The 26,034-nt window shown below is 33.0% G+C and overlaps 1 protein-coding gene across 15 annotated transcripts in view; it reads left to right on the forward strand.

The window, feature by feature from the left end:
• The first annotated feature begins 1,962 nt into the window (after window positions 1-1,962).
• LOC132736639 (talin-1-like) overlaps window positions 1,963-26,034 on the forward strand; it is a 143,153-nt gene continuing 119,081 nt past the window's right edge. For 12 of the 15 annotated variants that reach the window (XM_060723804.1, XM_060723818.1, XM_060723811.1 and 9 more), the window contains exons 1-2: window positions 1,963-2,120; window positions 15,291-15,379. The gene's annotated coding sequence lies outside the window, so the exon portion shown is untranslated. Of the gene's footprint in view, window positions 2,121-15,290; window positions 15,380-22,432; window positions 22,458-22,645; window positions 22,813-23,768; window positions 23,908-26,034 lie in introns of those variants that run through there. The other 3 variants (XM_060723807.1, XM_060723808.1, XM_060723805.1) reach the window with 3 other exon arrangements.

The raw sequence follows: 26,034 nt of genomic DNA on the forward strand, positions 1-26,034 counted from the left end.
AATATAACTACCTGATTGGTGTTATATATTACTACCTGCTTGATGTGTACTATAACTACCTGCTTTGTGTGTAATAACCACCTTCTTAGAGTGTAATATAACCACCTGCTTGGTGAGTAATATAGCTACCTGCTTGGTGTGTAATATAACTACCTGCTTGGTATGTAATATAACTACCTGCTTGGTGTGTAATATAACCACCTGCTTGGTGTGTAATATAACTACCAGCTTTGGTGTGTAATATAACTACCAGCTTGGTGTGTAATATAACTATCTGCTTGGTGTGTGTAATATAACTACCAGCTTGGTGTGTAATATAACCACCAGCTTGGTGTGTAATATAACTACTAGCTTGGTGTGTAATATAACCACCTGCTTGGTGTGTAATATAACTACCTGCTTGGTGTGTAATATAACCACCTGCCTTGGTTTGTAATATAACTATCTGCTTGGTGTGTAATATAACTATCTGCTTGGTGTGTAATATGACTACTAGCTTTGTGTGTAATATAACTACCAGCTTGGTGTGTAATATAACTTTCTGCTTGGTGTGTAATATAACTACCAGCTTGGTGTGTAATATAACTATCTGCTTGGTGTGTAATATAACTACCAGCTTGGTGTGTAAATATAACTACTAGCTTGGTGTGTAATATAACTACCAGCTTGGTGTGTAATATAACTACTAGCTTGGTGTGTAATATAACTACCAGCTTGGTGTGTAATATAACTATCTGCTTGGTGCGTAATATAACTACCAGCTTGGTGTGTAATATAACTATCAGCTTGGTGTGTAATATAACTACCTGCTTGGTGTGTAATATAACCACCTGCTTTGTGTGTAATATAACTACCTGCTTGGTATGTAATATAACTACCTGCTGGGTGTGCAATATAACTACCTGCTTGGTGTGTAATATAACCACCTGCTTTGTGTGTAATATAACTACCTGCTTGGTATGTAATATAACTACCTGCTGGGTGTGTAATATAACTACCTGCTTGGTGTGTAATATAACCACCTGCTTGGTGTGTAATATAACCACCTGCTTGGTTTTTTATATAATATATAATTTACTGCTCACCTGCTTGGTGTTTTATATAATATATTATTAACTGCTTACCTGCCTGGTTTGTGTAATAACCACCTGCTTTGTGTGTAATATAATGAACTGCTTGGTGTTTAATATAACCACCTGCTTGGTGTTTAATATAAACACTTGCTTGGTGTGTAATATAACTACCTGATTGGTATAAACTTTTCAATACATTAAATTTCGATTTTGAATATGATAGGCAATCTCTTCTGATCTCAAAGTTTCTAGACATGTTTAACGAGATACAACATGGAACAAACTTGTATGGGTTTAGTGGTGATTTGATGATTTTAAATGGTAATGTTCTGTTTGAATTGTTTTTTTTTTTCAAGTAATTTTTTTTTTAACTTTTTTTTCTTTGTTTTCTAAGGCATGTGTGCTTACATTTGATTGATACGCATGTATGGCATACCCGGATTCCATAACATCGTCTGTCAAATAAAGAGACATATAGTGCATAGTAACATATCTGCCAATTAGTATCAAATTAAAACTGTTTTAAATCAATGCTGCATCACTTTTTTTATTGTGTATATGTAAAATTTATTTCCTTGATGTTAGATTTGTCGATATTCTGAAAAGTGTGTCCCTTTGGGAAATACAGATTAAAAGCAAACGATTTCGTTATCTTACTCCCAACTTCAGCTATTTTTTTTTTTTCAAAACGAAGTCTCCTAACTTGGGTGAGTGCTTGCTGAAATGTAAAGTTCATGTTTATCCGAAAGTTATACATGATTTTAACATATTTGATATATACAAAGTTAATATTCTCTTTTTATCTATTTAGCGATACATAACTTTTATTTTGACGACTGCTTCCTTGTCTCGTTGTAGTTCCTTATTTGTTAAAATAACGACACTTATCCAGGGGAGATAATAATTGTTTGGATACGCATACTAGAATCTAAGTCGGAGTTGTAACTCAGCGAAAAATGTGACGTCAGAAGTACTTCCGGCATGAGAGATCTGAAACGAGGCTGTAAAATGAACTCTACTCAAAAGTTGCCAAAATAGTTGATATTGGTAAGTTTCAAAGGTTTTCCGTGCATAAGATGTACAATGAAAAGTAAGATGACCATATGCAATAAGGGCTAGATGGTTTATTATTATGCAAAACTGATTTGATCACTAAAATGAAACGTTTAGTGTCACAGAAAAATCAGCCTCCCAAAAATCACATCCGATTCTGAAATTATGCAGCAGCGACCTACTTTTCATACCACTGAATATCATAATAAATATATTAAAAAATGCTTTATATGTGATGTTTATGCATTTTTCCATATGCAAAGAAATCCCAATAAATAATTTGTAAGAATTAGTTTCCTGATTTGAAATTTTGACATAATTTGTGCTTTCAAAGAACTGTCAGAAATTTTCATACATTGATTCATTGAAAAATAAATATAGGCACATTTTAACAGCTTTCATTTGTGTTTTGTTTTTGTTTGTCAGTGTGCAATTATTCGTTAGCGTCAAGGATTTAAAAAGCCGACATGATTGGGTTGAGGTGTTAATCTAGAAGTTGAACAGGGGTTCTCAATTGTAGTTAAAAATTATGCTATTATTGTATTTGAGGTGATGGTTTCTGTAGTATACCCTCCAACACTTTGAATTCAGCAGAGCACACTTCAGCTACTGTTCCGGTCACACCATTTCTATTTGGGATACAAAACTTTTAATACTAATAGTCTTATTATAATCATGATGTTATTAGTACTGTCATTGAAAATCACAATATCGATATAATATGAAATTAGCAAAGACTATGAACAGGAAAGTCAGTTAGAATAATCGTTTATTTTTTATATAAAATTTTCTGTTTTAAAATTGTCATTCAGTATTTCATGCACTGCTTCCTTTTTCACCTGGAACACCTTGACAAAAATTTGCCATTGTTCCGTTGTCGGAATACCTTGCTATAATCATTGAGTTATATTGAAAATGATGGCGTCCACTAGATACGACACTGAAATTTTCATTGATTGGTATAGAAAATTATATCTTAAATTGTAATGGTTTTTGTTTAATTATTTCCATTTGAATATACACTTGTAGTCTATAGCCGGGCATTAAGCCAAAGCTCAGGACGGCAAAGCGGTCCAAGTGTTTGACTTCCCCCTATGATCGATATTCAACAATCAATATCATATTGATTTAAATTTATGCAATTAAAAACCCATTTCTCATGTTTCTCATTTTTGTGTAAAAATAAAAGTTCACTGGTTTGAACACAGGATTTAATTGTCAGATGTCTGATAGATATAACATGAAGGAAACATTATTTAATGGTATGCTTTGTTTTAAGATAAAAAAATACATGCTTGCTTTACACCAAAATGACATATTATTATCATGGTTATAAATATTTAATATTCAGGGGCTCTTTCAGTGGTTTTATTATGTTTGAAAGAAGCAAGCAAAAAATCTGATTTCTTTCAGATGAGAAATGATTTAAATGGTTCATGGAGTAATTTTTGTAAAATGGTCGCAGGCCTTTTTACCTTCTATAGCAGGGGCCGTTATAGGGCTGCTTCCCCAAAGAAAAATTCTTTAAAATCATGCAGATTTCCTCAAAAATTGAATTAACATCAAGTATTTTCTACCTCTTTGGCAAGTATACCATTTAATTTTTCCCAAAAACTAAGGGCAAGGCTGTTTCCCCAACTTGTGAAAAAAGGCCTGGGTCGACAATGTTAATTTGTTTTTCTTGATAAACATAATGTATCAATTTTATCGCTGGCAACAAAGACTTTTGTGAAGTCAACTCATAAAAGAATTTACGGATAGCAGTAAAAAATTGAGGGTCAGTCCGGCAGGGCCGGCAAAATCTGATTTTGACTTACTTGTCCTTTTTTATGTGAAACATTTTTAAATTGTCCGTATGATATTAACATAGTTTATTCTTGAAAATTTTCACTTGTTCGAACAGGCTGTTGGAAAACCTGGGCAATACGGACAATTTTACCGGCCCTGGTCAGGTAATTAGATTTTTTTTTAACATCTTTTTAAGGAAGACACATTGAAAAGTGCAACACATAACACTAACAAAGTTCTATGCTCCTGCGTTTATGAATAAATTATGCAAATGAGCCACGTTGAGCCGCCATGTTGGAGTTTCGGTAAGCGTGTTGGAAATTGCTACCTGTTCGTTTTGAAAGCTCGTCCTAACTTACAGTTTCCTTGAATGTAGGAAAACTTGGTTTTGTTTGATTGCATACTGAATGATAGGTATTACAAAATAAAAATAATGAAAATCGATCAATCAATAATTGTATACGAGCGTTATAAAGTCAATTTAATTTGTCAGAATAATAAGATGCTGTTGCAGGGTATTGGTAAAAGACTGCTTTTTTTTCCCGTTTTTGAAATTTATTTGAACACGGGGACAATTTTTCTCAAACAGGTTTATGAATATTCTTTAAGTTGCAACAGAGTTTACCGTGTGTCCATTCCCAGGCTTTGCGAAAGTTGCCGGACCGTCGGACATGTCCGGCAAAAATCAGGCCGGTCCGATATTTTTTTCAGAGTTCCGGACCTTATGTCCGGTACGAATACCGGGATATATCCAAGACCGATCAAGACCGAGTTTTCTCCCGTGAATAAAAAAAATGTAAAACAAGTTTTGATTCGCCGTTTCATTATAAGTGTCCAATCAAATTCTAGATACATACGACTGTCAATAACCAAAATGTCGGTGTTACTCCATTATTATGCTGGCGCTACGCCCGGCAAAAATCGTAAACTATCCAATGAAGAAAAAAAAGCGAAACAAAAGGAATACGAGTCCAGGCGCCCGCCGAGAAAATTTGTGGGTAAATGGAAAAATGGCCGCTTTGATCATGAATGTTTTGATTTCCAGACAGAGTCCATCAATCTGGATAAACTAATGTTTTATTTAAGGGAATAAAATTGTGTTGCAAATCTTTAAAAGTTGTTATGTCTTTAAAAAAAACCCACAAAGGTATTATACCATATACATATATTTGGAAAAAAATTCGGTCAGACAAAAGTTCTTCCGGTCAGACAAGAATTGAAAGTTTGTCTGACCGAATGTCAGGCAAATTTTTCAGCAGTTTCGCGAAGCCTGCATTCCTTATTTAAATTGTCTAAGAAGTTAAATCTGTTTGTTTACATGTAAATGTGTACTGTCATTTTGACCGACTGGAACAAAAACTACTATGACGGTGATAATACCGGATATGTAATGAAAATTACGCCGTGTAGTGCAAAGTTTTGGACATTGCAATTAAAATAAACGCTTACGTTGATTCAAACTGTTCCTTGTCAGCAAAATTGAAACCGAAAGTAGTGGTTGTTCTAGAATTTAATCGAATAAAATAGGTGGGATTTAACCACCGCGCATGCCCTGTGCGAATGTTTTTTTTACATCCGGTCGTAGCATAGGGTAAGAGTGCAAACTTTGTTAGTGCATAATAAGACATGCATGTATATTACTTGAATCTTAGTTCTGATAAAATATTGTATTTTTGCTCTCAGTGATTTTTCTCGTTAATTGGGAAGAGGCCTTAGCCTCTTGATTTTGGGAAAAATTATCGCTAAAATTGCTAATTTGGGAAGAAAAAAGCATGTTTCAGTTCAGATTTTGGGAAAACTGCATGATTTTAAAGAAAATTTCAATTGGGAAGAGGCCCTTTTTCGGAGTCTGTTATATAAGTAGGAAAATCACTGTCTCTATTTGCTCTCGTTATCTGAATGAGTTTCATTGTCAAGGATTTATTTCTTATTTTGTTTCTTTGTTTATTTTCTATGAATAAGCATTTCTGTAACATGTAAATTTAAAGGTTTGTTACCTTTTAGTGATTTGTATGCACTGTTTAATTGGTTTATTATCATTGCATTAGGGTAGTGAGGTTACGTCAGACAATGGGAGCATAGCTATGCAGGATCTATCCTGATTATTTTTTTAACAGACTCTATTGTCTGCAATGATGCATGGAGTGGGACCTGAGGTCTTTGACTGACCAGTAGATGTGGACAGTTGCCGTTGTGTTTGTGTTATATGAAACCCAACCCAAAAAAAGGTTGTCACAAAATAAATGCTTAAAATTCATAAAAAAAAGCCAAATTTCCCTTTATTTAGATGTAAGGAGTAGTCCGTCAGATGGACTTCTGATTAAAATATCAGTATAACTTTTAAGATATATTTTGCTATTTGAAATTTTTATCAGCAAATTGCCTATTCTCTACCCCAGTATGATTATTCATACATGATTCAATAGCAGCACAGTACATTGTCTCCACCAATTACTCAATTTCAGTTAGTGAAAGTAACTCTCTTGTAGTACATGTCACAAGGTCATTTTGTCCTTACTAGAATACTCTGTAATTCATACCCATACTATATAGCATTCCCCTATCGTCTCTTTTTCAATCATTCATATCATTATTCAACTTCATACTAATAACTTCATTTGACCTGTAACACGTTGACGGGCCTCATTCACTTCATTTTTGAATTCGGTCAACAGGTATATTTGAGGTTATAAAACGTTGTAAACATGAATTACTATGATATGTGTATGTATTTCGCTTGGAATTATCAATAGCACAAGAAATGAGAACTTTTAGCGAGAGCTGTTGTTTTTTCATTGACTCCGTATTTCTATCTTATTGTGTGCCAACAATATATTTACAGGTTCCTCTTTGAACGCCCTATCCTCCCGAGTGAGAACTCACGTATATCCGTGACATTTGGCGCCCAACGGGGGACCGTGACTGAATACAGCTCAGAGTTTAATTCACATTGCTCTGTAACTCTGTGAAATTCGAGGACGAATTTCAATATAGCAGGGGAGTATGTCACGGTTCAGAACTGTTCACTATATAGGGGAGAAGATGTGTAAGCGGCCGGATAGCTCAGTCGGTAGAGCCGCGGTACGGTATTCCGAGGGTCCCGGGTTCGAGTCCCCGTCAGGCTGCACATTTTTCTCACCCTGTGACATACATTATCATCTATAATGTGTATTATAAATGATCACTTAATCCCTTGTTAAATTTTGTTTGCATGTCTGATTTATATTTAAGCCTGTCTTGGGCTGCACAAGTCTGTGTCTGCTGTTGAGAATGGATACATTTTTTGTATGCAAATTTTAGGACTCGATGCCTTGATCTTGATATTTATTGATTTAGCTATGGACATATTGTTTTTTCAAACATGTACATCTTGGACTCATCATTCACTGGTTATTTCATTTGAGTATGGTCTGTGAAGTGGTTTTGAACAGTTCTTTCATTGACTTGAACCAGCTATAACTTGGTGTTTCAAACTAAAAAAGGTTGATGAATAATTTTACTGTACTCAGTGTCAGTGTAGTTATGGCTTATCTGTATTGAGGTACTAACCATATATTGTTGATACCAGTTAACATCAAAGAATGTATCAACATTGATTTACTGTCTTAATGACTGTCTGAATAAATTTAATGAATAACTGGTATAATAATATAATATGATTCAATGTTCAATGTGTACACAACTACAGTGTAAGACACAACTACAGTGTAAGACACAACTACAGTGTAAGACACAACTACAGTGTAAGATACAACTACAGTGTAAGACACAACTACAGTGTAAGACACAACTACAGTGTAAGCAGGTTCTGTACATACCCAGCTTGTTACTGTCACTGTAAATGACAAGCAAAATTAAACATGGTAAGGGTTTTAAGAAAACAGACAGAAATTAACCATAAAGAGATGAATTTTGCCTGATCTAATGATTTAAAACACCCTCCTCAATTTAATTACATTCAAAAACCGTTCTCCTGATTTTCTTGTTGCAAAAATCTTGTAAAACACACAAGATTCAACTGAATTGAAGCAGATCGTTTTTGGAAGAGTAATGGGAAACTATATTGACTGGATAGGCCAACTGAAAAGCAAATTATCTGAATTTCTCCAATAAATTTGACTGCAAAGATAAACAGCATTATTACAAGAAGGGTTGTTTTTGTGTTTGTGTGTGTTTTTAAGAGTTTTGAATATTTCTGCTAAAGTTGTATTATCAGATACAAAAGAATTGATTTTAAGCGTAGTTGTTTCTATTATGAAAACTCCTTGTCATGTAGGGTTTAAGATTTTACTACTAAATTTGGAATTGATGCCAGTACAAGCTTTATGGAAATTAATATTTTTTTCTTGTTCACCCTTTTCAGCAAATGTTCAGGTTCCCCTACATAGGAAAATTTGAGGTGGGGGGAGGTAAGAGGGGAGGGGCAGGGGGATGCTTCATATTCATAACAGCCAGGCTCTGAAATATTATTGACTCAATTTTTGATGAAATACTACAGGAAGTTTTAGTGATTGTGAATAGGTGTATAAACTGTTACAATACTTGTCTAAAGCAGGAAAAAAAAACTGCCATTGAAAACGAGAAACAAAGTGACTCATTTTTAGTCATGAGTGACATGAGCTTCTTATCATGCATTAATCTAGTCTCGTTTCTTTTTGTGATCCTTTCACTGAATATGCAGTTTGATTGGAATTTTTATTGAATTGTTCATCTTGCTGACAGTGACTGAATCAAACCATGTGACCAGTGCAGACCAGCCCATACAACCAGTGCAGACCAATTCCTGCAACCAGTGCAGACTATTAATCCATGTGACCAGTGCAGACTATTAACCCATGTGACCAATGTAGACCAATTCCTGCAACCAGTGCAGACTATAAACCCATGCGACCAGTGCATACCAACCCATACAACTAGTGCAGACCAGTTCCTGCAACCAGTGCAGACTATTAACCCATGTGACCAGTGTAGACCAGTTCCTGCAACCAGTGCAGACTATAAACCCATGTGACCAGTACAGACTAACCCATGTGACCAGTGTAGACCAGTTCCTGCAACCAGTGCAGACTATAAACCCATGTGACCAGTACAGACTAACCCATGTGACCAGTGTAGACCAGTTCCTGCAACCAGTGCAGACTATAAACCCATGTGACCAGTACAGACTAACCCATGTGACCAATGTAGACCAGTTCCTGCAACCAGTGCAGACTATAAACCCATGCGACCAGTGCAGACTAACCCATACAACCAGTGCAGACCAGTTCCTGCAACCAGTTCAGACTATTAACCCATGAGACCAGTGCAGACCAATTCCTTCAACCAGTTCAGACTATTAATCCATGTGACCAATTCCTGCAACCAGTGCAGACTTTAAATAAACCCATGTGACCAGTGCAGACTAACCCATGTGACCAATGTAGAACAGTTCCTGCAACCAGTGCAGACCAGCTCATGTGACCAGAGCATACCTTGATCAGTTAATAAACACATCTGTGAAATTCAGTCATGGTCTGCACTGTTCACTATTCATTTAGCAGATATTTTGAAATATTCCCTATAATGATGAATGGTTTTGTCCATAATGAATGATGGACTAGTCCATGTACGATATTTAGTATGGTAAGGGTTATATGTCATGATGAAGGTGTAGCCTAGGTTACATTTTTAACTCCAGCAGTGTGTTAAATTTCTGAAATATATTCAATGGTTGATCTCACAAAATTATATATGCTTGAAAGCATCTTTCATATGATAATAAACTATGACACCCCAAGTTTTAGTATGGTATAATACTATATTTTTTTTTCAAAAAGAGCACAAACCCCACCACCCTTCAAGGAAACAGAATATTTTGTGGTTTTTATGGTATTTGTATATATTTAACTGTTTGATTTTTAGGTCATTAATTAATGTTTTTTTTAATAAAAGTTAAAATATATAAGAGTGTGAATTTGGTGAAGTTCATCTGTTATACAATGTAATAAGCTTGAGTCCCGATCATTGACATATCAAGTATTGTTTCAGATATAAATGACAACACAAATCTTTTCTGTTGATAAAAAAAAAAATAAAAATTATGTATAAGAGTATTTAACACTTGTTTTGATTTTCACCTGTTGGTGTATGAAGCTAAAAACAACCACCAGTCCCCTCCCTTATACATACTTTCCCCTATAATAATAATAACTTTATATTTATTGCCGATAGCATATTTGGCTCATGACTAGTTTTCTATAAATGGTTTATTTAGAGTAAAAATCACTCAAATGATACTGTTGACTCATTTCGGATTTTAAATACTAACATGTAAAATAGTGTGTGCACATATTTGTACTTGGTCACTTCCTTCTCACTACACTGATGTATTGAATAACATGTTACTTCCCTGATCATGATGAGCATGATTAATGGATAGTTTTAGTATACTATAAAATAAAGTAAATCTTCGTTAGTTTTCACCCTATAATAACAAGAGACCTATAATAAAAGGCCTCTTCCCAATGGAAATTCTTAAGTTTTAAATCATGCAGTTCTTCCAAAAATATAAACTTTAAATACATCAACTTTTTCACTTCCCAAATTAGCAATTTTAACGATAAGTTTTCCCAGATCAAGAGGCTAAGGCCTTTTCTCAATAACTGGTAAGAGAGAAAAAACACTGGTCCTAGATGCACTTGTTAGTAGTTTTTGTTGAGTAAAATGTTTTAGTATGTCTATATGAAACAAATTTCAACCTCCATCCTTTCAACAGAACAAAAAGATCCCAAATCTTCAAACTTCCTTTGTTTTTTATAAGTGATTGTTTTACATATTCCCCTTTTTGCTAAAGCCGCTAAGATCATAAGTACATACATGTATAAATAATATAGGAAAGGGGAAAATTTCCTTCTGGTGTAAGTAGGTCAGGGTAATGATGTTTAATGACCAATGTTTAAACGAGTTTAATTTCCTTATTCAGAAAGTTTCAATATATCTACTTTAATACGGAAGATACGTTATTTTAATTTATAGGTAGGTTTCTTTAAAATAATAATAATAATAAAAAAAACAGTACTAACTACTGTTATAAATCCAATGTAAATTTGAATAAGGTGAATGGTTGTTCAGAAAGTTTCAATATATCTATTTTGAAATGGAAGATACATAATTTTAATTCATAGATTATTTAAAAAGTTAAAAAAATAACCCAGTACTGTTATAAATACAAAGTAAATTTGAATTAGGTGAATGGTTTAATATGCAGTGATAATAATGGTAGGATTATTTCAAAATATATATAAAAAAAACAGTACTGTTATAAATACAAAGTAAATTTGAATTAGGTGAATGGTTTAATGTGCAGTGATAATAATTTGGTTATATATAGATAGGAGTTTTGATCCTGTATGAGTGATGCATATTTATAAAATAGATTGACAGGTGTGATTGACAGGTAATACGGCTCATCAGTGTTTTGACGTACATTTGTTACACTGTTTATCATTACCAATGAAGCGTGGAATGATGAACTATGGTCAGTTGTTGTTGGTTTTTGTTTTGTTTTTTTAGCAGTTGTTGGTTTTTGTTTTATTTTTCAGCAAATTAACTATCTGCTCAGCGCAAAGTCTAAAGTTGATATACATTGTAATTGCCAAGAAGTTAACAGAATTTGATCAAAATTTATTTTTTGCTTTTTTGTAATAAAGTTGTATTTACTATTGAACTGATAGTAACATATTCGCTTTTATAATAAAGTTGCTTACCCACTACATTAAGTGCAAATTATTGCCATGTAATGTTGAAAAAAAAGTCCATAGCGACAAATTTATGTTTGAAACTTGACTTTTGCTAAAAAAAAATTCAAAGGAAACTTCTTGAGTGTTATAAAAAAAATCTTGACATGCTTTTAAGAACAATCTATAAACAAACCTGTTCATATCTTGTCTTAGAATGGCTCATAACTGTGAAAGGAAAGCCTCTTTTCATGTTGAATTTTGAGAAATATTCACCCATTAGTGTAATAGTGTTTTCTGGTTGTGCAGAAAAATTGCCCAATTATTTGATGAAAATGGGTTGGTATTATGGAACTGCTGTCTAGAAGAATTATCTGCGTTATCTGTTTGATCTCCCAATTTTTAAGGCATTTCAAAACAAAATTGAGCCGCGTGATGACAAAACCAACATAATTAAATGGGTTTGCGACCAGCATGGATCCAGACCAGCCTGCGCATCCGCTCAGTCTGATCAGGATTCATGCTGTTCACTATCAGTTTCTCTACTTGTTATAGGGTTTGTAAGCGAACAGCATGGATCCTGATCAGACTGCGCGGATGAGCAGGCTGGTCTGGATCCATGCTGGACGCAAACTCATTATGTTGGTTTTCTCATGACGCGACTCAATTATGGTTCTGATCTCACATAGACCCTAAAATTTTTAATGAAGTCTCGAATTATTTTTTACGGACCATGTAAAATTTTTTCGACACATTGAAAAATCGACACATAAATATTCGATATGTATACTATGTTGTGACAGTGGGGAAAAAACGGGACTTTCATTTTACTCAGACACATCAGGATAATCGACTTATCGAAGTTCGACACATTGAAGTTCAACTGTAGTTCCGTTTATTATTGTGATTCTCATAAGAATCTAAAGGAGATATGTACAGCTTTCACTGATATTGAACACATGTTAAATATTTCTCAACAAGGGTGCGGTAAAAAATTAAATTGTATTTCAAAATTGTATAATAAATATTGTGAAAAGAAAGAAAAAAAAAGAGAATGGAAACTTTCTTCAATGGATCAATAGACGTGTAATGACTAAAGCTTGACTAGAAATTTTGAAAGACTCGTTCCTGAAGTCTATAGGGATGATTTAAGTATTCTTGATATTGCTTGCGCTGTATATTTAGTATATGTAGCGCCTTTATGTCTTATCCCCGCTATTAGCCAATAGCATGCAATAGCGTCCAAGACAGATTATTGAATTGATTGTTTCTGAATTGTTTGCTCTATTGAAAGTGATGGGTTTTCTTTAAAAGGGATTCTGGAACGCGATCAAAAATTGGTCGCATAATTTTTGGGGGGATTAAGTTTTTCTCTCCATTTGATGTTGTTAAGTATTATTTGAAGGACGTTACTTATTTGTAGAATATGATAAGTTTTGAGCTGTACTGTTTCATGTGTCTACCTTATTATATAAGGCTGTCTAGCTGTATTATTAGAGAAAAGTCTCCCTTGCGTTGATTTGATATAGAAACCAAATTGGGTATATAGTTTTTATCGTGTATATCATTATATGCCACTGGTTAAAATCAATGTATAAATATTCTCTAGTCTAGAAATGCATAAAAGATAATGAAAATTTAAAGTCAATACCAAGTTTGTTATTCATTTCCTGTAAGTGTAAACTAGCAGATATTAAAGCTCAAAAGCCAGTCGGCATAGCTCAATCGGTTAGGGTACGAGACTTGTAATCTTAACATTGTAGGTCTGATTCCCGGGCTGGCCAACTATATATCAGTCTTTCAGATGGGACTTTAAATATGAGTGCTTATACACTTGGCAGGCTACAGAACCAGTAGAAGCTTCTCGAATTGGCGCATCTTTCTGTATCTTGCACTATCCTCCAAAAATGTAAAATGACTTATTCTCTTCCCATATGCGCAACCAGTGGCAAACTAAAGCTCAGATAGTGTACAGTAGGATTCCCTAGGATACAGCCTTAGTGAGGGATATGATAATCAAATAATGGGGGTGCCATTGTTCATGCCTGAAATGATGTGAACTAAAGGGAGACAAATCTTAAATGTTTCATTACTGTTGCAACTCAGTTTACTGAAGCTGAGGATATTTCATTTCAAACTTGATATCAGTTTAAATGAATAAAATGAATTAGATAAAGCCTTGCTCTGTGTGGTTTGTATCAAATGTCGGGTTTATATACAGTGTAACATTCTTCACACAGCAAGTGGCTTGTTTAATGTATTCACCATATCTTCAACAGATTATCAAAATTGTACAATTTGCTGTTTCTTTTATATTTTTTTTTCTAGGCCAAAAATAGATTTTTGTATGCGTTTGTAGTATGTGTATTAAGTTATTAACTTCGTCAGATGGCAGAAATGGCATGTTCCTAAATTTGGTAGAGATTGAATTAAAGAGAAAAAAAGAACCCTAGCAATTTTGGCTTTTAAGAAAAAGGCCCAAAATTATATTATTGTAAACTATGGTTTTTTAGTTACTTCACCTGAGCTGGTTTGTTCTTAAATTTGCCACAGATTAAAGTGAAAAGAAAAACATCCGAAGAAAACATCAACAAATATTTTGATTTTGACTTTTTGAAATCTTTCTGGAGATTTCTGAAAAAACAACAACAAATTTAAATAATTATAATTATAGCCTTTTCAAATGTTAGAGTAAAACAAGATTGTTTTATTAGTGTATTTTACACATAGGAAACAAAAGTGGTTATTGTACTTTTCCTTTCTGATTAATAACTAAAATCCTCAATTTTCTTGTCCAGTTTTTAATATAATAGGAAATTTATTACAACTCCCTAGTGAAAATAAAGCTTCTTGGAATTTGCTTTTGGGAAATAATCAGAGGAATACAAGTTAGGTGTATACATTTTCTGTATGCAAGCTTTCTGAAAACCCACAAGTAAATTATTGCATTTTTGTATTTACTGGACAGTAGATAAATTAGCTTTGTTCTTTGGCAACACAATAATTTTTGTCTTAAAGAAAAACAACATGGAGTCTGTGTATAACATATGGCTGAATTTCTTGTATAAATGGACTTGTCCAGCTTGTATATTTGGAACTTTCCATTGTTGATTTTGGGGATGTCAAGATAAAAATTAGAATTTTAAGTAAGTCTGCCAACAGTATAGGGCCTGGTCTGGCGGTATGGACAAACAGGCCACCAATGTCAAATCAAACATATTAGTGAGAATTATGAACTCAATGTCACCAATAAAAAGCTGAAATGGACGTACTAACGATGGTACTTATGTGACTTTTCCTTTGGTCTTTTTAGCCATTTTAAGTCACACAAGGCTTAGAAAAGACACACAAGTAAAAACGGAATGAATACGATCAAAGAGAATTTACTGTTAACCATTGTTCTCCAAGTCACACAAGTACCTCTGGGTTTGTACGGTCAAGAAAACCCAAAGGTATCTCTAATATACTGGTCCACTCTCTATATCTCAATGAGTACGGTTGTCATTCTGTATTAGCCATAGTCGTGAGCTGGATCGCTGTATTGTGATGTCATAATTCTTTCCTTCAAAAGTATACAAATAAAAGTATACAATCAATGTTATTATCGGAAAAAATGCATTTTCTTTGTCATTTAGAACTTTTAACTAATTTTTCATTTCAGACTGACTAAAGTTTTCGAAGAAGTCATGTAAATGAAAGTCAGTATTTAAAGTTACAGTGTGTGAACCAGTCTGAAGTTTCCTGCCAGAGGTATGTAATAATTGTATGTTGTAGCAATTACAATGATGTGAGCATCTTGTATGCTTACTAGAAAGCTTTCACCAAGGAAAATACCAAAAAAACAACCTGTAACAATGGCCACCTGAATTAAAGGGCCAACTGTCTTCAGCAACCAATACAAATATTGCAAACATAGTTAATGTATCAAGCAACCACCCAGTGATTTTTCTCACTTAATTGGAAAAAAGTCTTAGCCTCTTATTTTTGGGAAAAATTATCGCAAAAATTGCTGATTTGGGAAGTTAAAAAAAGCTGGTTTATTTTCAGATTTTTGGGAAATCTATGATTTTAAAGAAAGAGGCCTTTTTTCGGAGTTCTCTGGCTGGCTGCTTAAGGCAGTATTGACTGTATTTTATGCACTTTGCTGGATAAAAAAACAGTTACAGTCACTGGGCAAAATGATACACATTTACCAACTACCGGTATAACCACTTAACACTGGCCTCCCAACCTTGTCAGAATGTATTAGTTTGTCTCTATTCGGGCAAGGCAATGCATTTTGTGTATAGCAAATATTAAAGTATATTCTTGCTCATTTGTATTAGTTATATGTTTAGTTTGTCTGTCAGGTGGTAGAAATCCTATTGCAGCTAACAGTTCTAAAGCAGAGGGTGAAAAAAATCCTCGAAAGCTTCATTTTATATATTTATAATAAGAGCTGCGCCATGACTAAACCAAGTTAATGAATTTGTGATCAGCATGGATCCAGACCAGCCTGCGCATCCGCCCTGTCTGATTAGGATCCATGATGTGGGCTATCAGTTTCTCTACTTGTAATAGGGTTTGTCAGGCTGGTCTGGATCCAAGCTGGTCGCAAACACTGTTGGTTTTGTCATGGCGTGGCTCATATTTTTGTACAGATGATTACATGTTGATATAGATAGTACATGTATGTTCATTGTTTGAAAGCCTGTTTTTCCCCCTTGCTGACAATTTTATAACAAAAGCAGTTGACTTTTCCTGGTCATGCCCTTGTTACAATAGTGTAGTGATAGATGGACTGGTCCCTAATTAATTGGCTCTCTCTCATTTTCCATACCAGTCTACAAGTGGACAAAGAGGAAGTACTTTAATTATGACTACAGTCTGGTTCATAGTTTATCTTCCATTAGAGTGATTTGATTTTTGGGAGACCAGTCAATAAAAATAGTATTATTTAATGAGACATTTTTTGAATGGTATGAGAAGTGTATGAGTTAATAATTATACATTTAGTTTGATTTATATGTCTGCCTTTTGGTGAATAAGCAAACATATTTTGACACATGTTCAGGGTGGTTCAGGTTTGTAATAAAGAAGAGATGTGATAGATGTTTAGAAATATTTTATCATGAAAATAAATAAAAAATGAAAGAGATATTAAATTGGATCAGGGTTTGCCGACATAGTTTGATTGATATTAGAAGGGGAAATTTTTTAAATTTTTTTAAAGAGAATGATAAAATATATGCAATATAATCCTGCAAATTTGTAGCATCACTTTTCATTGGCTAATTGTGACGCTTATAATAGTGTTATATATACGGCTGCTGTCAATTTATGAAGAAATCTCAATTTTTTCTCTAGAAAAAGAAGTTTGCTGTATGATAAATTTGTTATATATGGACAGAACGTTATTTTCACAATTTTCGGTATTTTTTGGTATTTTGGTATTCATTATAACAATATTGACTTAAATATTTTTTAGAATTTTTTTGGCGGGAAAGCATTACAGTAAGACCACCTTAACCCTTTGTGGACACTGTAGGAACATGATGTATGCTGCCAGATGATTGTATCAGATTCTTTTGGTGAGGTCTTACAGTATTGAATTTAGTAGGGCTATTTTCCTGGAAGTGTTCCATAAATTTTCTAGAAATCTTTGCTCTCTATTGATATTATGTGTATGACCGAGAAGATCTTAAAGTGATTATTGAAATGGTATTTGTTTGTATAATGTAACAATCATGCTGATTGGCTGCTCTGACATTGATGGGTATCACATGATCAATATTAGTGAATTTGATTGGACGACGGCTTACTGGGATCAGTGGATGGATGACACGAGATGGCTCAAGATTTTAAATGGTATTTTTGTTTGGTTATCTGCTTAATTGGGTTTTTTTGTTTTTATGCAAATGAGCAGGGAAAGCTGGGAGTATTCCTGATGGAATAAATGGGAGAGAACATTGATTTTATCATCAAGGGAAAATTTTACATGAATATCATTTTAATGCTCTTACAGAAATAGACTGGGCTTATAGTACTCGATATTTAAGTCTGAAACTAGAAAGGGATTGTTGGAACCATTCTACAGCCAACTTAATGGTTATGAAAAAACTTCTTATGATTTTGTTTGTGACTGAGTGACATGCTTAAAATTTAGAGAGACTTTATTATAAATATTAGTAAAAGTAGATTTTGTATCATTGAAATTTGGTCTATATAGCATTAAAAAAACCAACCCTTTTATCTCCAGTTTTTCTTTGTTTTTTTTTGTATGTATGCATATGTTTATTTCTTGGCAATAGGAGATATGCAGATATGTTTCTATGAATAATTACGACGTTAAAGGCTTCTGATTTCCCCCTCTGCAAATGGTATGCATAATTTATAAGAGAACAAAGTTTTGAAGTCAACTGACATTTTGTAATGAATATATTTGACATTTGCTTGAAAGTGGCAGCAAAATTATGGTAAAACGGTCTGTAAAAGGATTTGGTAGGCAGGTTGTGGAATTTTTGATGAATTTAGAATGCTTTTTTTTTAATTTTTTGATATTAAAAAGGATTGTTGTACATTGTATTTTTTTTCATTTCATACAAAAAGTTACAAGTAATTTTGCTTTATGTAGGATGACTTTTGTCCTTTTTTTTGTTTTGTCTAAAAAGCGGGTCAATTCTAGAAACATAGGACTTTACATGAGTTGTTATTTGAAGTATAAACATTTTTTGTATAATATGGGAATTTAAGAATAGTGTTATTAGTCCCCTACCGGTTTAACCGGAGGGGACTTTAGGTTTACCCTCCGTCCGTCTGTCCGTCTGTCCGTCTGTCTGTCTGTCAGTCTGTCAGTCCGTCAGTCCGTCCGTCCACAAAACTGGATCCCGCGATAACGCAAAAAGTACTGAAAATATTTTTATGAAACTTGATATATGGATAGATGGCAGTATGGAGATTATGCACGTCTTTTTTTTTTCTTCCTATGTTGAAAATTCTGGTTGCTATGGCAACAAATAGTCTGAAAATATGGCAAATTTAACACATAAACTGGATCCAGTGATAACTCAAAAAGTACTGAAAATATTTTTATGAAACTTGAAATATGGGTAGATGGCAGTCTGGAGATTATGCACATCTTTTTCTTTTCTTCCTATGTTGAAAATTCTGGTTGCTATGGCAACAAATAGCCTGAATTTCAAGATTTCTGATTTAAATTTTTCAGCTTTTTCACTATATGTTCTTTATTTCTTAAGGTGTTTACTTCAAACTTTAAATATAAGTTTCTGGTCATCAACCACATCATATGTGACAAGGTTTATAACTCTAGCACAAAAAATATCAGTATTACCTCCCTTGAACTTAGATTTTTTAGGGGAAAAAATGTTGTCTTTTTTAAATAACTTCTTTATTTCCTAATGTATCTACTTCAAACTTCATATATATGTTTCTTATTATCACTCGACATTTTTGAGAAGGTTAAATACTCTAGCAAGACTATTTCCAGAATTATGTCCCCCTTGAACTTAGATTTTTTTCGAGAAACTGGTATTTTCACTCCAACTTCTTCATTCCTTATAGGATTTACTTTAAAATCCCACATCGTAATAATATGACAAGGTTGTATAAACATAATTTCCTTACTAAGCATGGAAACTTAACACATTACTGTGATATAGACAAACTTATTTTATTATGTTTTGTGGTTGATATTTTCAAATACAGACTTCATCCTCAAATTCATTATAAATGGCAATACACAGGAGTGTATGACAATTAAAGAACTTTTTGAGGGACCGGTAGGGGACTACTGTATTGCCCGCAATACTATCAAATGCTTGTTTATACTGGTTTCTTGCTAGCTTTATAGCACTATTTGCAATTTAGAGGAAAAGTCAATGATATATCATAGTGCTGAATATACTTTTCGTTAAGGTTTGGGTCTCTTAAATAAGCAAATGACATAGTAACTGGTGGCCTTAGTAGGGAGGCACATAATAAGTAAAGCCCAATTTACAAAATTTAAAGGGACTCGACATAAGTTTTTTTGACATAACAGGACTGGACGTAATTTTTCGAGATTAATTTTCCATTTGATGAAAGTGTTAAACAATAACTTGTCTGCAAAATTTCAGATCATTAATTTTGCTCACTCTGTTTTTCCAGGATAATAACCCAAAAAGAAAAAGACACAAAATTGAAAAAATCAGGCTAGCACAAAAATATTTAATTTTCAGTTTATTTCTTATTCTTGTATCATAGTTTGGAGACCTTTCTATTGAAAATGTGTCAGGGTTAAATCGTATACATATACATGCACAGTGCGTTAACTGGAGTGCGGGTATTAGTTACCCGCACTCCAGAGCATGCCCATTGATTGGCTCATTTTTGCTGGGGTTTACATATTGTGACGGCAGAGAAAGGGAAAGCGACAGAAATGTCATATTCAGATGTTCGTTCATTGGTTCATTTTTGCCGGGGTTTCATATTATGACAACAGGGAACGTGCTTTTATGTTTGACTATGATACAAAAGAGAAAGAACACCAAAACACTCGGCAATCTGATTAATACTCGGGGGGCTACGCCCCCTCGTACAAATCAGATAGCCTCGTGTTTCGGTGCTCTTTCTATTACTTATTATCTTTTGCACATCTTTCTGTTTTTAGTGGCCCAGCTGATTTATGTAAGAAATTTTTATGCTTTTCGACCTCAGTGGAGTTCCTTTAATATAATTAATCAGACTTTGTAGTTGAGTTCCTTTAATATAATTAATCAGACTTTGTCATTTATTGATTGAAGTCTACATGTTTTTAATGATGGAAAACAACAACATAATATAAACATTAGTGGTCTTAAATATCTTAAAGTTCTTAATTATGAAGAAATATTAACTTTATTTGGAATTTATACTTTATTGTTAAGTGCCTTTAAGTGATCTTAAGTTTTTATAAATGATTTTCTCACATGCTTGAAGTTGGTTTGTTTGTTTTTCTAGTCAAAAGTCTATGTAATTTTTTTTTGTTTCATGACTTGATTGAAGATATTTGGAATACTTAAGCATGAGTTTTTAATTTACCAATAAACAAATTAGTTATCTATATACAAATTTGAACCTTTAGTGTATGAAATGTATTTCTCCAAGTTTTATTCAAAATATACAGAATAAATTTGTGTGTTGCTGTAGTAGCCAAAATATGTATGTCTGGATATTAAATTTGATTATAAATAAAAATCTGGTTTATTGCTTGTCTGGTGCTGAAATGTACAAAATATATATGTCTGGTTCTTTAATGTGCAGAATAAATTTGTCTAGAACAAAAAAATCTACTGTATGTTGGACAGAATAAATTTGTCTATAACTTAAACTGTGGTTCTAAAATGTACAGAACAAATTTGTCTTTAACTAAAAATGTGGTTGTATAATGTATGTAATGAATTTGTCTATAACTAAAAATATGGTTCTATAATGTACAGAATAGATTTGTCTATAACTAAAAATGTGGTTCTAGAATGTACAGAATAAATTTGTCTATAATTAACTCTCCAGGAACAAAGGTTAGGAAACTACCCACCTATATGACTGAAATACTGTTGGGAAAAGGCGTAAAATGAAGCAAACAAACAAATAAAAATGTGGTTCTATAATGTACAGAATAATTATTTCTAGTTTGGTTTCTCAAAATAAATAATAGACTAAACAATAATAATAATAGAGTAAATTTGAATAAAAATCCGAATAAAAATTGAATAGAATAAAATCCGATTTTCATATACAGAATAAATTTGTCTATAAGTGAAAAGCCGGTATAAATTTGTGTCTGGTTTTATAGTGCATAGAATAAAACTAAATGTTATAATAATATATATGAATTATGTTGGTGCACTATGATTCATAATTGAATGTATATTATGTAATATGTAAATAATCATGCACTTAACAACCTTTTCCTATTTGCGATTATGCCACAAAAAGGGCTATAAATCTGATTGATTCATATGAATTTCTGCCTTTCTACAGGTATGGTTCTTTAATGACACTAGTAACTTTTTTGTGCTAAGTACAAAATTAATACCAATGTAACACTTGTTTCTGATAAGTTTCATTTTTGTCTTCATCAAATGTAATGTTGTTCTCTAATTAGCCATTTACAAATAGGATACTTTTATATTTTTAATATTATAATTTTGGCTAATGACTCAGTGGTGTTCCTTTAATTATTCCATTGATCTTTAATGTGTATGTCAAAGGTCACAAGCCAATTCCCTGATTCACGAAATGTGAAAAGTATTGGTCAGTGTCATGTGGCAGGACTTAGATATTGATATTAATGGTAGCCAATGATATCGTGTGGAATAAAAAATGACAATAAAATTAGTAACAGAAACTGTAATGTCTGTCCCAGTACTTCGACAATGCTGTGTTTCACAAATGGGGATATTCATAATTGACAGCTTGGGGTTTTTTTTTCTTGCATTATCTTGCTAAAAATTGTTTTTGGAAGAAAAAATAAAGAGGAAATAGGAAGGAAGAAAAATAGATAGATATTTATATATAAGATATTTTATTGAAAATATTGTTAATGTTTGTGTTTTTTGGTTAAATTAAATTCCATGTGAATTCTTTTCAATTTTCTTTTCTTTTTCTCTCCATTTTTTTTTTTATTGGATGAAATTTTGAAAAATTAACGGAGAAATATGAAAAATGACATACTTAAAGGAAGGAATGTGAAGTATTTTTCGAAGCAATTTTTACAGGAAGGAAGTGTATAGTATATGTGATGAGATAAACGATCTACGTTCCACCACGAAGATGATACACTCACTGTACTTGTACACGTCTATATATGGTAAGATAAAACAAAAAAAATACTGATTATTATAAACTAATCTAGGAAGTTTTTGTTGTTGTTTTGCGTGGCATTGTTGATATATTTATACTTTTGCTTATTGGAAAAATAAGTACTTTTTACGTAGCAAGTGAATGACAACTTTTTGAATTTGCTGTATTTATGAATGTATAGAAATAAATAATTAAAGTGTGATACTTTTCAACAAAAATAAGAAAGATTGGAAAAAAGGGTTGAATTAGTAAACAAAATAATTGTGATTTGATTGAGAAGTGTTTGATGGGAATTATTTGAAACATTGCATTTACTTGTGTTTGCAACTGTTACATTATTTGCAAGGATAAAACATTTTGAGGTAAAGTGCCTTTATCGTTTATTTTGCCAACCTTTTTTGGTTTCAAAATGTTTTTTTTTCTTTTCATGTGCTTTACATTGTAGGTACGGAGGGGTTTTCTTTTGTTTATATAGGAAAGGGGCACTGTCTGCAATAACTTGTTATAGCAAAGTCAAGGTAAATGATTTTCTGCTTCAAGCATAAAGGACATATTATTCAAAGTGGGTAAATTATTTGGTGGGGCTGGGAATCGGACATGGTCTTACTGGGTCCCCTTGCTTATTGCTTCATTGCATGGTTGATTGAGTAATTGATTGAATAACAACTGATGTATTAAGCTAGAGTATGAAAGAGTTGCTCCCCTTGATGACACTTTACTCATTTGAATTAGAATGATTCGAGTTAAATCAAAATTGGGTTATTGCTGTGATTTTGAATATCCACTTGATCGTTGTAAGTATTGTAACAAATTTATCACTTGTTTGATTAGTAAAAGGAAGTTAATGACCTTCACTGCAAAAAGAAAATTAATTCATTTATCTGTAAAAAAAAAAATTCCCCAAAATCTTATTGTGTAATATTTTTCCTTGTTGCAAGATACATTTGTGTACAAAACTCCTCCCATTTTAAAGCTTTCAGTTTTACTTTGCAAGGAATACTTTATGCAAATGTTACTATTTTCTGTACATTGAAGTCATCATTCCCTAGACCCAGATTTTCTAGATTCTAGCTGGCAGCTTTTCATTGGCCCAGGATATAATAATTACGGGGATATCAGTTTGCAACTAGTTTTGCTCCGAAATGCCAAATTTAATATAAATTCCTTAATTGCAGTTTGACATTTTATAGTGGCATTTATCCATCATTATTTCGTCATTAGGGCCCTGCTAATTGATAGAGCCAAAAATATGCATTCTTTGTGTTTTCTAGCCTGGGGACATTTGAAACTCAAATGCCATGAAAAATGGCTAAATGTCAGGGGACCATAATATGAATTTTCATAATTCTAGTAGTTTTCCCTGACAGTTTGCCTATGGCTAGCATGATGACAGGGATATTGGAGGAATTTAGAGTTTGGAAAAGTTTTAGACAAGTCCATGTGAACTTGAATTATGGGTAATTTTTTTGGTTTCTTCACTTTGATAGTTTTTGTCATGTAATTTTTGATATATTTCATTATTAAGTTATTTTTGTTTGGTGTTTTATCTATTTGTGCAAGTCAGTATTTAATATTATAGATAATTATATAAGAAATACAATCTATCTGGTTAATTAATCATTTTAAGAGCTTGAAAAAAATATCAAAAGAGTAAAATATTATATTGAGACACATGCTGTTTCTTTTTGTCTTGAAGATTTATTTATTCAAGATGGTATATTTATGTTTTGCTATATGGGACATTTGATTTTAGATATTGACATATTGTGTTCCATAATGATTTTTGATATAGATGGTCTGCCATCTATATTTTATTTTAACGTGCACCGTGAGTGGTCTGCTCTGATTTCCAGAATAATTTTTGTGTCTTGGGTTAAAATTCCGTCTAAATGTTTGGAAAAACCTGGGGGTACCGTATGTTAAAAACAAAGGCTGTTCATTTTCCCATAATTATATGTTATAATGTAGTAACAAGAAAATGCATTCAGTTATATTTATTGACAATCAATGTTGTACAAGTATTAAATACAGTGAGTATCTGGTGGACGTCCTTTCCATGGTTATTTGCATAATGACTTTGTATCATGTTACAGAATAAACAATACGATTATTTGCATATGGCAGTAGACGTGGAAACTGGGGAAGAGTATTAGCTGGCTAATAAGATGTTCCGTCTTTGTTCAGTTCATTATTGTGCTTTAATTTATTTGAAGGGCTTTTAAATGAGGAAAAATGTTCGACTTGTGTATGTTATTGTTATTTCGATGTATAGTGTATAGTATAGTGCAGTCTGACCAGGCTCTATACTGTTGGTAGCTTAACTTTGGTATTTGAAAATGTGAAATCCCTTGAGCTTGGAAGGGACTGTTCCAAATTTTTAGCTTGGCAAATTCATTACACAAATTAAGCTATCTCTTACACAAATTCAGCTATCTCTTACACAAATTCAGCTATCTCTTATACAAATTCAGCTCTCAATTACACAAATTCAGCTATTCATTACACAAATTAAGCTATCCATTATGCGAATTCAGCTATCAATTACACAAATTAATTCAGCTATTTATTACACAAATTCAACGGTCCATTACACAAATTCAGCTATTCATTACACAAATCCAGCTATTCATTACACAAATATAGCTGTCCATTACACAAATCCAGCTATTCATTACACAAATTCAGCTATTCATTACACAAATATAGCTATTCATTCATTTCACAAATTCAGAAATTTATTACACAAATCCAGCTATCGGGCATTACACAAATCTAGCTCTCCATTACACAAATCCAGCTATCAGGCATTACACAAATTCAGATATTCATTACACAAATCCAGCTATCAGGTATTACACAAATTCAGCTATTCATTACACAAATCCAGCTATAAGGCATTATTACACAAATCCAGCTATTCATTTCACAAATTCAGCTATCAGGCACAACACAAATTCAGCTATCAGGCATTACACAAATTCAGCTATTCATTACACAAATCCAGCTATCAGATATTACACAAATGCAGCTATCAGGCATTACACAAATCCAGCTATTCATTACACAAATCCAGCTATCAGGCATTACACAAATCCAGCTATTCATTACACAAATCCAACTATCAGGCATTACACAAATCCAGCTATTCAGTACACAATTTCAACTATTCATTAAACAAATTCAGCTGTCAATTATACAAATTCAGCTTGTTAAAGGGTCAAATACCCTACAGGGATGGGGCAGGGTCGCTGTGAATGAGAGTTGTTGGCCGCTTGACATTGAGTCTGTTATAGTTGTTTTATGATTTATAAGTCTCCCAGAGCTGATTAAGAAATCAGGTGGGATGAGAAGTTGTCGAGAAATTTGTTATTATATGGTTAGGAAAACCCGGTCAGACAGCGGAAATATAACCAAAAACTTGTTTAAATACCGGTATGTGTAAAATCCATTTAGGCAAACAAACAAATGGGGCAAGTCCGGGGTAAGTTGGGCAAAATTTTTTACCCTCATTGCTGACAATACTGGTTGGTTCCAAGAACGTCTATAAGCATAAAGCTTCCTACACAATTAAACTAAAATAAATT

This window comes from Ruditapes philippinarum, unplaced genomic scaffold (genome assembly GCF_026571515.1).
Source record: "Ruditapes philippinarum isolate M1 unplaced genomic scaffold, ASM2657151v2 ctg471_1_1_1_1, whole genome shotgun sequence".
NCBI classification, from domain to species: Eukaryota; Metazoa; Mollusca; class Bivalvia; order Venerida; family Veneridae; genus Ruditapes; species Ruditapes philippinarum.